The 14496-nt window shown below is 42.4% G+C and overlaps 1 protein-coding gene across 2 annotated transcripts in view; it reads left to right on the top strand.

Annotated features, from left to right (window-relative positions):
* Nucleotides 1-14496, top strand: part of LOC6033799 (zwei Ig domain protein zig-8) — a 319398-nt gene that overhangs the window by 71334 nt on the left and 233568 nt on the right. The window lies entirely within an intron of this gene.

The raw sequence follows: 14496 nt of genomic DNA, 5'->3' as shown, positions 1-14496 counted from the left end.
CTTTTAGAGGTGCACCCGTCGTAAATTGTAACCGTTTAACTCCGCAATCAGCGGGTTTGTGTAATTTGGACATTTTTTTTTGCGGAGATGTGCTGAGCAAATGGAATTTAAGTGGAATTTGAATCGTACCTTTTAAATTTGGAGAGAATTTTACAATGTCCACCCAAACCAAACTCAACTATAATTGAGTGGGAGATCATCGTTAACGTTAAATATCTTGTCGCATGTTGTTTTTGGGAAAAATTAAGTTAAGAACACCCCTTTGTGCAGCTTCAATGCCATAAATTTGGACCTTCATAGATCCCCAAAATTTGATTTCAATCCTGAGATATTCAAATCTAAGATCAACCTGCTGAACCTCTGGTTTCGTTTGGGTGTACATTAGGCTGATACAAATTTTATTTAAATTCCCCCCCCCTCTTCAAAGTTGACCCGAAAAATCAATATTCGCTCTACAGCATTGCCTTGGCGTTCTCGATTGCGAGATTCCTACTCAAAACTTGGTGTCCGAAGGCTTGATTGATGAGGCAATTGCAAACCTCTTTATTTACACCTGAGCTTCCATCCACCCCGGGATTCGAACCGACGACCTTTGGATTGTTAGTTCAACTGTCTACCAGCGACTCCACCGAGACAGGACCCAGGGAGACGACTCCTACACCTGGACTGAGCTAACGACCTAACCTCATTTACTTCTCCGTCCGACGGAAGGCGTGATCAGACAAATCTCATCTCGAAAAATGCCACCGGGACCTTCTGGGATCGAACCCAGGCCGACTGGGTGAGAGCAGATTTCTTTCTTAAATCATGAGTTGTACTACAATGTACTTTCATCGGATTTGACCGTATATTGGGATATGCCCAGAATTCCAAGCTGTCTCATTGTGCCTCTTCATATTGAATCCATGGGTAACAGTGAGACACTTTTATGTGTATATAATCATTAGGGTGGGTACGGATTTTGAAAAGTTCTCAGATCAAGTTCTGGTGTGGTTCCCCTTGTAGGGCATACGTGATTGTAAAATTTGCACCATAACAGTTTTTTTTTTTCTTATTTGGAGGTTCAGAATACAGCTAAACAGTTTCCTGATCACCATAAATGATAATTCTATGGTTCAAAAAGTAATAAAAAGTATTTTTTTATAGGCGATGCTAGTCCACGTGGTAGCTGTTTGACACGTGGCGTCACGCTGTTCATCAAGCATTCATAGCATGCTAAGGAAAATATGATGCTTTTCTGGGGAAAACCGTTGATTCCGAAAACCCCGGATGTATTGCTGTTGAGCTCGATGGGGGTTGAACGAATCGACCTGGTTCCTTCGGGAAAGTTGTTCCCCAGACGATTCCGCTCATTTCTGACCGTCCTAGAAGTTTCTACATGTTTTCCCCAGGCCTGTAGGAGCGAATGAACGAAAATTCAAAATTTCCCATAGTAAATCCCATGTAAACTTGAACTCGCTTGAGACAAGCCAGTTTTCAACCAAATGAGCTGAAATTTGGCGTGAGAGTCCCTATGGGTATGCCCTACAAGGGGAATCACACCAGAACTTGATCTGAGAACTTTTCAAAATCCGTACCCAACCCACCCTAATAATCATTTCAAAAACTTTAGAATTCGTCCTAAACATGAATTGAACATTTTTGTCTCATATACATATTTTTTTTAATAAACAATAATATATATCATGTATAAATCGAATGCAATTGTGTAGGTCAACATTTATCAATGTATTGCAAAGATACAGCATTCAGAATTCTGTGACGCAACAACGCAAGGAAACCTCACAAAACTTTATTTTTTCAAAAAAAAAAAGCTTTTGAAAAATCATAAAAGCCTAATTTATGTTCTTTAGCTGAACAAAATCACAGCCATTGCATTAAAATATGCGAAAAATTTATTTCTCCACCTTTGTAACGTCACGCTACAAATTCGCTCGCAGAACAGAAATGAAAACTGAAAAATCTTAACCTAAAGTTGATAATTATGGAAAACGGGGAACAATGATAAAATGGCTCTAACGAGTCGTTGTTTCTACTGGATACACGTCTGCTATAATAGTGGCTTTGGTTATGGACGCTTGAAAAGTTTTTCATAAATGTTGGATTCTGGGGTGTAAAAGTAAATTATGGACAAAACATACTTTTTCTCTCGTAGGCTGCCATTTACACCAAAACTAATATTTCTTCGAATTTCTTTCGACGTTTCATAGGGATTGAGTTGGGCTACAATGTCCTTTCATTAGGTTTGACCAAAATTTAGAATAAACCCAGAATCCAGGGCCGTTTCATTGTTCCCCACTCATTTTACAATGAGACACTTTGATTTTTCTTCATTAAACATTTCAAAATACATGTAAATCTTTCAAAACATGATTTGAAAGTGATTTTTGGCATATTTATAGAGTTTTAACTTCATTTAACCAAACATACAAAGTTATTTGATATAAATATATGGATCTTACAAAATATAAATACTTTTTAGCATAACTTTTGTTAGTTATAGTTTCATGCTGGCAAAATTGCTCTAAAATGTTCAAGGCAAGTCACCTGTAATGGAACAATACAAAAACATGATGTTTTACTAGAAAAGTATTGATTTTCGTAGAGTGTCTCATTGTTCCCCAGCTGTCTCATTGTTCCTGACAAGTGCGTCTACAATGAGACAGTTGAATAACTCTGGCTGTAGATTTCGGATCGATCTCATATTTTGGTCAATGTTAAAACACACTAAAAAAATAAAATGCAAAAAAAGCTCATCAAAACATGCTGATGAAAAAATTAGAAAAATCGTTGAAAGTTGAAAACCAAAAGTGTTTCATTGATGACTACCCTACCCTACCTACTTTCAGAATCTGTTAAAAATATTAAGGTGTTTTCTGTTAGATTTCCGAGTTACCGCAAAAAAAAAACTGATAAAAGAATCGTCAAACCGTTGTAACGTCAATGCAAAATGTACCTTTTGTTACTTATGTTAAAATTTCAAAAAAGTGTTAACTATCTCTTGTACGGAAACCGTCCATAGTGCTCTCCCCTCCAGTTCTCTTTACCAGCCAATGGCCAAATTTAATAAATCCTACAATAAATTACAATTTTTTTTTTTATCAAATTCACTATCGATAGGAAGCCTTTCAGAAATCACCTCAATCAGATTGGTCGATTTTTTTAACGTGTAGGTGACCTACGCTTTTCTTGAAATTGATCGACAGCCAAGTGTTATTAAAGATTACCATAAGTTTACTGTGTGTGCTTCGCACCATCTCATGATCCCACCCCACATTAGCATAATCATCTGCAAAAATGCAGATCAAAACAAATCCCAATGCTACGATTACCTCACAACACTTTACTGAACCGCGCGGTTTTTTCTTGTGCCTGGGGTCATTTGCATTGATATCGCCTCAATCTGTCTTAATTATATGCTATTTTATTGCAAAACTTTTCGTCTCCCCCCCTTTTTGCATTATTTTCTGCAAAGACCAACAACACTTTTGGGCGGACGATGATGTCCAAAACAGGCCCATGCCAAATCGAGGTTTGCCACTTTGGCGAGAGTCGAGTAGTAAAATTTTATGTATGTAATTTTCTTTCGTTTTTACTTCCTCTTGCTGCTGGCATCAGATTATTTACACTCAGTAGCGTTTAAAAGGGGTGGATTGAAAGTTCTGTTGGATACTGAACTTCATAATGCTACAGTGTCGTCGACATGCCATCTGAGCTATGATGCTATAGGACGAGAGTAATAATAATCAATTTGCTTACACCCAAAGGAAAAATATATCTCAAAATCTGTAACAGTGGATTTGATGCAGAAAATGTCACATTTTATAACATTTTTTGCAGCAAGCCCGTAGATCATTTTTGCCCGCGTGTAAACATTTCAGCGACCTGCAGTTCTCACCAACACATATAATGCTGGCCCGTCCCCGAGCAACATTCCAGAGAGAACGATATGTTCGCGCTCTGTCCCTCACAATTCATCAAGCGTCCATGGCGCGGTGGCAGCAACCTAGAAGTTGGGGGTTCAATCCTCGTTCTGTAAAGGTTTTTTTTTGTGAAATACAACCAAAAAACCGTCGGTAATGTCGATAATTGTCGGTAACGGGCAAAAATTTCATACTCCTATATCGCAAAAAATGCATGAGGACAGATTTCATGCAGATTCTGATATACTTTCATACCGCCATGCATCACAATCATGCGACCGCCGGTTGGGTGTACTGTTGTTTCATTTTAGATTTTTTTTTTATGCAATCAAGTGTAAATCCATACAGTTCGGTAGCGGCGACTGTGGAAGTTAGACGGAGAATGTGAAAGTCATTCCACGTGGAAATCACTCTTAGGGATGCACGTAACACTCACACAAACACACACATTCCATCCGTATTGGCGGGGCGTCAAAGAAGAGAGCAGTAAAGGCAGCAAATAAAAGCTAAAAAAGCAACATTATCCAAAAGCCGACCTGATACTAATGGTGCCCAAATGGAGTAATCTCTCTCGTCTCGTGGCGGCCTTAACGATCGGTACTAACACTGCGCTTTCTGGTTTGTTGCTGCTCTTGTTAGGGCTCTTCTCGGGAAAGGTTCCTTCCGTGCCGAAGGTCCAACCTCCGGGGAGAGCAAAAAAGGGATAAACTGCCGATATCGGGGAGGGACTAAATCGTATTTATTTGTGGCACGCATCAGTCCATCCAATAACCCTCCCATCAAAATCTATACCCACCCACACACAAACACTCACACGTGCTGGAGCATATGTGAATTTGTCCGTGTGTTCGTTTCTCTATTTCATATTGGTTTTATGATCCCAAAAATGGACGGTTTAAATTTCGTCCGGGGATTTCGGTCGTTATCAAATCCCGCCCATTTGATAGGGAAAGAAATCTTTTAAAGACCTTGCTGAAAAGATATCAAAATAGCTGACGGAATCCTTTCCACCCGACCCACGGACGGAACAACGCGAAAGCACCGGGTATTAGGTTCCGAATTCAGAAGGCGGTAATTTAAGCCGTTTGACCTTCATTTAGCCAGCTCTCGAAGCAGGTCACGTTTTATCACAACAAAATGTTGGATTCTGACTTCTTCTCAGTCGGATGACGGTTTTCTTTGGTGGTGAGAAAGATATCACCATGGCCTGATGGGAAAAGCCGGCGAGCGCTTGATGGGTGCTAAATAGAGATGAATGCTCGTGATTTATGATCGGTGAAATGGTCTGACGCAGGTAAACCTGAATTCACAGTGGGCTTTGGGTTTGGCATGGTATTTTATTTTTTACTTAACCTGAAAGATCGACGAAAACAAGGTGGAGTCTCAGACAAAGAAAATGTAATCTGATAATGTCCACTGTATCATAAAAGATTGTCACGTGTCTTAACTAGCTTGTATTTCAATTAATATTGAATAACACGAATAACTAAGATAATAATATTTAAAATTAAAAGAAATCGCGTAATTCCCTTTTAAAATAACAAAGTCCAACAGAAATTTAGTTCACTCCAAGACTCGATTGTCCGAAAGATTTCCAAAATAAAAACAGTCAAGAATATATAATATATATTATATATACAAAAAAATGTTCCGCATTTGTTTTCTTAATTTTCTTTTGAATAAAGAATATCTTGCTCCAAATAAAAATCTTCCATACCGTATACTGGGGTGACAGTGATAGCTGGGGTGACTTCAATAGGATTTTCATTTTTCCACAAAATGAAAAGATCAAATTAATTACGTGTGGAATGGTATGGAATCATACCGATCGTTGTAGGTCAGTATGATTCCATTCCAGTTAGCCTGTCTGAACGATACTCACCTGTGGATCCGTTGACGAAACCGCAAGGTTGAATAGGGCCAAATTATGATGTGTTACGTCGATTCTATTTTTTAAATAATGCAGATTAGTTCACAAAACTTCTTATTTATATTTTTAATGGTTTTGTAAGTCGCATGAGTGTTCCAGTGTGCGAGCTGGTGTAGTGTCGCGCTCCGGCCGGTCCGTCGATTTTATCGCGAAAATCGTTGTCAGCCGGTACATCGCGGCGTGAAAATCCGTTGAGACTCTCCGGAACCTGCAGTGAACCGGTGGACATTAAAAGCAGTGCTCGACGATCGCGAATCCGTCATAATTCTCGCGAGTTTTTGTGCCGATTTGCGGATCAGATCGAGCCACAACAAGAACAATAAAGTGCTTCCCGCGTGGCAAGTACAATACCGTCGTCGTCGTCGCCTTCGTTCTTTCGCACCGCGATTGTGTTGTGTGCTGGTATCGTCGTCGTCGTGAACGAGCTGGGTGTAGTGCTGCTTGGAAGTGTGGAAGAAATTTCGACACGCACAGTGGGTCGGAGTGAAAAAAGTGTGCGGCAGAAAAAAATCAACAAAAGTTTTAAAAATTTAAAAGAAATTTTTTGTGCTAAAGTGGAGTGAATTAAATCAACCAGATCGTACGTGCACCCCCTCCGCCATCCGTTTTTGGGCGGCTGTACCCCAGGTTAGGGGCGGCCCAAAACAATAGGGGTTTCGACGCCTTCTACCCGTGAGCGGCTGTTCCCAGGTTAGGGCGGCTCCTATAGAGGCGAGTGAACCCCCTTCGAGCGTCTGTTCCCCAGGTTAGGGGCGGCTCAAGGAAACCGGTGTCCTGCTCCATCGTCGAGGTAAGCGTCTGTTCTCCAGGTTAGGGCGGCTTACAGCAGATAGAGTTAGGACCCCCCGAGCGTCTGTTCCCCAGGTTAGGGGCGGCTCGGAACAGCGTCTGTTCCCAGGTTAGGGGCGGCTGACTAACAGTCCCAGTGCCAGGGTGGGACTTTAAACAGTCCTGGTACGACGGTCCTCCGGCGAGACAGGGGTTGGTGATGGCTACACGCACCCGCCGTAAAACAGTAGTGCAGAGAGCTCCAGATGCGAGCAGATCCAATCGCCGACCCGATTTTCGGGGATCCAGGGATTGGAAACTCGGGACGTGGAACTGCAGGTCTCTCAACTTCGATGGGAGCGACCGCATTCTTTCCAACGAATTGCGGGTCCGCGGTCTCGAAGTCGTGGCGCTGCAGGAGGTGTGCTGGACGGGGAAGGACCACCGGGTGTACGGTGACTACACTATGTATTGGAGCGGCGGCAATACACACGAGCTGGGGACAGCTTTTATAGTGTTGGGCGAAATGTCGAAGCGCGTGATTGGTTGGTGGCCAGTCAACGACAGAATGTGCCGGTTGAGAATCAAGGGCCGATTCTTCAACCTGAGCATCATCAACGTGCACAGCCCGCACATGGGAAGCGACGCCGATGACAAGGACGCTTTCTACGAGCTTCTTGACCGCGAGTATAGGAAGTGTCCAAAACACGACGTCAAGATTGTCATCGGCGACTTAAACGCTCAAGTCGGCCAGGAGGAGGAGTTTAGACCGGTTATTGGGAGGTTCAGCGCCCACCAGCAGACGAACGAGAACGGCCTACGACTCATCGATTTCGCTACCTCCCGAAACATGGCCATACGTAGTACCTTCTTCCAGCACACCTCCCTATACAAGTACACCTGGAGATCACCAAACGACACGGAGACGCAAATCGACCATGTTCTCATCGATGGTCGGCACTTCTCGGACATAATCGACGTCAGAACCTACCGTGGCGCGGACATCGACTCGGACCACTACCTGGTGGTGGCAAAGCTGCGCCAACGCCTGTCTGATGTCAACAAGATCCGGTACCGTCGCCCGCAGCGGTATAATCTGGAGCGGCTCAAGGATCCTGAGGTCGCTACCCAGTACGCGCGGGAACTCGAAGCTGCGTTGCCTGACGAGGGTGAGCTTGCCGAAGCCCCTCTGGAGGCCTGCTGGAGCCATATGGAAGCAGCCATCAACGCAGCGGCATCGAGCGCCATCGGGTACGTGGACCGAGTTCGACGGAACGGCTGGTTCGACGAGGAATGTCAGGCGATTTGGGACGAGAAGAAAGCAGCGCGGGACAAGTGGCTGCTGCACAACACCCGTGGGAACAAGGAGTCGTACAAACAGTTGCGAAGACAGCAAACCCATCTCTTTCGGGACAAGAAGCGCCGCCTGGAAGAGTTGGAGTGCCAGGACATGGAACAGCTGTATCGCTCCAACGAAACGCGTAAGTTCTACAAGAAACTTAGTCAATCCCGGAAAGGCTTCATGCCGCGGGCCGAAATGTGCCGGGATAAGGACGGAGGCATCTTGACGGACGAGCGCGAGGTGATCGAAAGGTGGAAGCAGCACTTCGACGAGCACCTGAACGGCCCAGAGGCGGAGTACCAGGGCGACGGGGGAAACGACGTCAGCGGTATGGTGGACGGCGGGGACGAGCCAGCACCCACGATGAGGGAAGTTAAGGATGCCATAGAGAAGCTGAAGAACAACAAAGCAGCGGGTAAGGATGGTATCGGTGCTGAACTCATCAAGATGGGCCCGGACAAGCTGGCGGCCTGTCTACACCGGCTGATAGTCAAGGTCTGGGACACAGAACAGCTACCGGAGGAGTGGAAAGAGGGAGTAATATGCCCGATCTACAAGAAGGGGGACAAGTTGGAATGTGAGAACTATCGAGCCATCACTATTCTCAACGCGGCCTACAAAGTGCTGTCGCAGATCATCTTCTGTCGTCTGTCGGAGCGAGCAAAGGATTTCGTTGGGCCGTACCAAGCCGGTTTTGTGGAGGGAAATCGACGACGGACCAAATCTTTTTGCTACGCCAAATCCTCCAAAAGTGTCGCGAGTACCAGATCCCGACGCACCACCTATTCATCGATTTCAAAGCCGCGTACGACTCGGTCGATCGCGATGAGCTATGGAAGATCATGTACGAGAACGGCTTTCCCGGGAAGCTGATCAGACTGGTGAAATCAACGATGGATGGTGCACGGTGCAGCGTGAAGATTTCGGGAGCGATGTCCGACCCGATCGAATCGCGCAAGGGACTGCGACAAGGCGACGGTATCTCCGGCCTCTGTTTCAACATTGGGCTTGAAGGTGTCATGAGGCGAGCGGGCTTCAACATGCGGGGCACGATTATCAACCGGTCCAGCCAGTTCATCTGCTATGCCGACGACATGGACATTGTCGGCAGGACGTTCGAGGAGGTGGCTAAGCGGTACACCGAATTGAAGCGGGAAGCGGATAAGGTTGGATTGAAGGTGAATGTTGCGAAGACGAAGTATCTGCTGGCAGGAGGAACCGAGTCCCTTAGGGCTCGCATAGGACCGAGCGTGACGATCGACGGCGACGAGTTCGAGGTCGTGGAGGAGTTTGTGTACCTCGGATCATTGGTAACGTCGGACAACAACTGCAGCAGAGAAATTCGGAGGCGCATCATCACCGGTAGTCGTGCCTACTACGGACTCCACAAGACCCTACGGTCTGGTCATCTTTCCCGGCGTACAAAGTGCACCATGTACGAAACGCTGATAAGACCGGTCGTTCTCTACGGGCACGAGACGTGGACGATGCTCGAGGAGGACTTGCAAGCGCTTGAAGTTTTCGAACGGCGAGTGCTTAGGACGATCTTTGGCGGCGTGCGTGAGAACACTGTATGGAGGAGAAGGATGAACCACGAGCTGGCGCAACTCTACGGCAAGCCAAGTATTCGGAAGGTCGCCAAGGCTGGCCGGATCAGGTGGGCCGGACACGTCGCGAGAATGCCGGACGCGCTGGATACGCGCCAACCGAACCAGACTATCAATCCGGTGAAGTTGGTGTTCAATTCGGAGCCGGTTGGAACGCGGCGGAGGGGGGCGCAACGAGCAAGGTGGTTGAACCAAGTGGAGGAAGATCTGGAAAGTGTGGGAGTTCCGCAGCGGAATTGGAGAGAAGCAGCCCAGGACCGAGTTAGATGGCAACGCATCTGGAGACAGCTCATGACCCGGAGGTTGTACGAGCAGTAAAAGTAAGTAAGTCGCATGCACTGCGGTGTCATTTTTTTTAATTTTTTTTGTTTAAGAGAATTATCAGGTGTCATCATGTTTTTGAAGCATTTTTACTGTGATTGGAAAGCTATTATTATGTTATTTCACTATGATGTATTGAACTCAACATGTGCATTTTGTATATAACTAAGGTTACCAACTCTTGCTGAGCCAAAATCCGTACTTTACCGATATGACACCATGGTATATCAAAAACTGTCAAGGAATTATTTAGATAAGTTTGGAATTTGGAAATTAAACATATTTTTGTTAAACGTTTAAAAGTTTACGAAATGTCAAGTTTGCTTTTACGAATAATATCGTGGTTAGTGGTTTTACGAAAACATTTATAGAGTTTTTATTGGAAAGGTCCTATAAATACAAGCACAACACAAGGTTTTCACAAGCCAACATTTGATCTTTTAATAAATATGTTTTGTAAGGAATGTAAAAAGAACAATCATTGACAATCAAGTCAGTGTCTTGCGAACCTTCGTGGTGAACGGACACTAGAGCTGCGGTATTTTTTACTACCTAAGCTCAGAGTTATTTCAAACAAAATTCACAGTCTTTTTAAAGACTACCTGAGTTACTTTCCAAAATTCTAAACAGTCTTTTCAAGACTAACCCCACCTGAAATTTTGTTGTATTTTACAAACGAAGCCATCTTTTTAAAGAGAACTTTGCTTGCAAAATGCGTCAAAACAAAGGTAAACGCAAATCTTCTGAAGATTTGGTCGTTACGTCGGTGAAGCGTTTGAACGCTAAACCGGCTAACGGAAACAGAAAAAGAAAACAGCCTCTTCTGAGGTCTGATTCTGATTCTGAAAGTGAGGTCAATCCTCCAATTCCATTGACAAACAGTTTCGGTGTTTTATCCGAAACTGTTGACAAGGATCCTTCTCCTCGTACTGAGCCTTCTGCCGTCGAGAAACGAGTAAAGGCTCCGCCAATTGTAGTGACTTCCGTCTCCGATTTGGCCAGCTTTCGAACGCAATTGAAGAATTGCAAGGAAACTTGCAATTTGAAGGTTTCGTTCCAGCTTGGTCGAAGAGGAGAATGTCGCTTGTTGACGGAATCTTTACAAGATCACCAAACTTTTGTTGGTTATTTGAAAACCACAAACACAATTTCTACACGTATGAGACCAAGAATGCTCGTCCATTCAAGGCGGTCCTGAAAGGTCTCTCCAACGACTTGTCGGTGGATGAGATCAAAAACGAACTTAAGGTGTTGCTTGGCTTTGCCCCATCCCAAGTAATACCAATGAAGAAAAAATCAAACGGGAATATTTCTCGCTTTGGTTTGACTTCACAATTTTATCTGATTCATTTCAACAGAAATGAAATCAACAATTTGAAACTTTTGGACAAAGTTCAGTTTTTGTTCCATGTAAGGGTAAAGTGGGAGCATTTTAAGAAACATGGCGGTAATGGCCAGAATCTGACCCAATGCCGGCGTTGCCAGGCATTCGGTCACGGTACTGATCATTGCGCCATGGTTCCAAAATGCATGGTTTGCGGGGATTCTTCTCACGACAAGGACAATTGTCCCGTGAAAGAAGTCACCCAATTTAAATGTGCAAATTGTGGTGGAAATCACAAATCAAATTTCTGGGATTGCCCCATCAGAAAAAGGTTTTGGATTCTCGTGCTAAGCATCAGCCGAAATCCAAACCGAAATTTTCTCAAAGTCAGGTTGTACCTGCATCTTTAAATCAAACGTTCGTGCTGTCTCACTCGAACAATACCCCTACCGTGGAAAAGTTAGGTAACAGCAATGGCATTTCTTATGCCAACGTCGTTTCGGGTTCGGGTTCATCCACGAATTTTAAATCCTCTACCAATTTTCAAATTGGGCAGGTACCTCAAATTTCATTTGAAAATTTTTCTGCTGGCAACGCTTTGGGATCTTCTGATCTCGGCGATGTTACGTTTGAAAAATGACTTTTTGCAAAACTCACTGTTTGGTTTGATTCAAACAATGAGTAATGCTACATCCATGATGGAAGCTATCCAGATTGGATTAAAATTTGCGAATGATGTTGTTCTTACCCTGAAGTTTAATCATGGATCTAAGTAATTCCATCAATATTATGAATTTTAATGCTCGCTCTTTAAAAGCGAAAGAAAATGAATTTTTCAACTTTTTACGAGTTCATAACGTGCATGTTGCTGTTATAACCGAAACATTTTTAAAAACTGGCACTTATTTGAAAAGTGATCCAGATTATAAAGTTATAACCAATAACAGAATGAATAGAAATGGCGGTGGAGTTGCAATAGTTATCCACCGTAGTATGACTTATAGTACGTTACGTGACTTTAAGTTAAAAGTTATTGAAAGTTTGGGCATTGAACTTGAAACTTCTTTTGGGAAAATTATGATTGCAGCTGCATATTTACCATTCCAATGCACTGGGGAAAATAAAAATTATTTCAAAGGGGATTTGAATAAACTTACTCGGCATAGATCTCGATTTTTGATCATCGGTGATTTTAATGCCAAACACCAATCTTGGAATAATTCAAAAGTAAATTCCAATGGTAAAATTCTATTCAGAGATTGCACTTCTGGTCTTTATTCGGTTTTATACCCGAATGGGCCAACTTGCTTTTCTTCTGTTAGAAATCCATCAACAATTGATTTGGTTTTGACAAATCAAAGTCAGTATTGTGGTCCTTTAGTGACTCATGCTGATTTTGATTCTGATCACCTTCCAGTAACTTTTTCACTTTCTCATGAAGCAGTTACCAGACCCAATAGTTCTGTGTTTAATTACCACAAAGCTAATTGGGACAGGTATCAGCATCATATTGAGAATAATTTAAATCATGATTTTGTTTTAGAAACCAAAGCTGATATTGATTCAGCCTTGGAATCTTTAACTAATGCAATTTTGGATGCTAGGAATATTGCTATTCCTAAAGTCCAAGTCAAATTTGATTCTCCCATTATTGATGACGATCTTCAGCTTCTGATTCGTCTGAAAATGTTCGCCGAAGACAGTATCAACGTTCTCGTGATCCTGCACTGAAGCGAATTCAAAAGATTTGCAAAAGGTTATTGACCACAGATTCACTCTCCTGCGAAATGAAAAGTTCGCAAGAGATGTCGAACAAATTAAACCTTATTCCAAACCTTTTGGAAACTTTCAAAGGTTCTTAAGAAACCTCAAAACCAATCCCTTCTTTAAAAGATGGTGATAATATTCTATTAACTAATGGGGAGAAAGCTCAAAAACTTGCTCAGCAGTTTGAGAGTGCTCATAATTTCAACTTAAATGTTTTGAGTCCTATTGAAGATCAAATTTCAATAGAATTTCAGAATATTGTTGAACAAGAGTTTTCATCAGATGAAGTTTTTAATACGGATCTGAATGAAATAAAATCTATTATCAAAAAATTTAAAAATATGAAAGCCCCTGGTGAGGATGGCATTTTTTACATTTTAATTAAAAAATTACCTGAAGCAACTTTGAGTAGCTTGGTCAAAATTTGCAACAAATGTTTTGATTTGGCATATTTTCCCAGTAGTTGGAAAAATGCCAAAGTAGTTCCGATTTTGAAACCGGATAAAAATCCTGCTGAAGCCTCAAGCTATCGGCCCATTAGTTTGCTTTCATCTATTAGTAAATTATTCGAAAGAATAATTCTTAATAGAATGATGACGCACATTAATGAAAATTCAATATTCGCTGATGAGCAGTTTGGATTTCGCCTTGGGCATTCAACTACTCATCAGTTGTTGAGAGTTTCAAATTTGATTCGAAGCAACAAATCTGAGGGCTATTCTACTGGCGCTGCTCTTCTAGACATAGAAAAAGCATTTGACAGTGTTTGGCATAAAGGTTTGATTGCGAAATTAAGAAGGTTTAATTTTCCGATTTATATCGTGAAAATTATTCAAAATTATTTGACGGATCGTACTCTGCAGGTATGTTATCAGAACAGCAAATCTGATCAACTACCTGTACGTGCCGGCGTCCCTCAAGGAAGCATTTTGGGTCCAATTTTATACAATATTTTTACTTCTGACTTGCCTGATTTGCCCCCAGGATGTCAGAAATCACTTTTTGCTGATGATACAAGCATCTCCGCCAAAGGTAGAAGCCTTCGTGTCATCACAAGAAGATTACAAAAAGCTTGGATATTTTCAATTCTTATTTGAAAGAATGGAAAATTACTCCAAATGCTGCAAAACTCAACTTATTATTTTCCCTCACAAACCAAGGGCTGATTTTCTTAAACCAAAAGTCATCACATTATAAAGATGAATGAGGTAAATTTAAAGTGGGAGGATCAAGTGAAATATCTTGGACTTGCTTTTGACAAAAACCTTACTTACAAGGATCACATTGAAAGTATCCAGGTTAAATGTAACAAATATATTAAATGTTTGTATCCACTTATAAACAGGAATTCTAGACTTTGTCTCAAGAATAAACTGTTAATTTATAAACAAATTTTCAGACCTGCCATGCTTTATGCTGTGCCGATCTGGACAAGCTGTTGCTTAACCAGGAAGAAAAAACTTCAGAGGATTCAGAACAAAATTCTGAAAATGATTCTGAAACTTCCTCCCTGG

The sequence above is a fragment of the Culex quinquefasciatus genome, chromosome 2 (genome assembly GCF_015732765.1).
Source record: "Culex quinquefasciatus strain JHB chromosome 2, VPISU_Cqui_1.0_pri_paternal, whole genome shotgun sequence".
Classification (NCBI taxonomy): domain Eukaryota; kingdom Metazoa; phylum Arthropoda; class Insecta; order Diptera; family Culicidae; genus Culex; species Culex quinquefasciatus.
The sequence above is the reverse complement of the archived record's forward strand: the minus strand, read 5'-3'. Positions and strand labels throughout refer to the sequence as shown.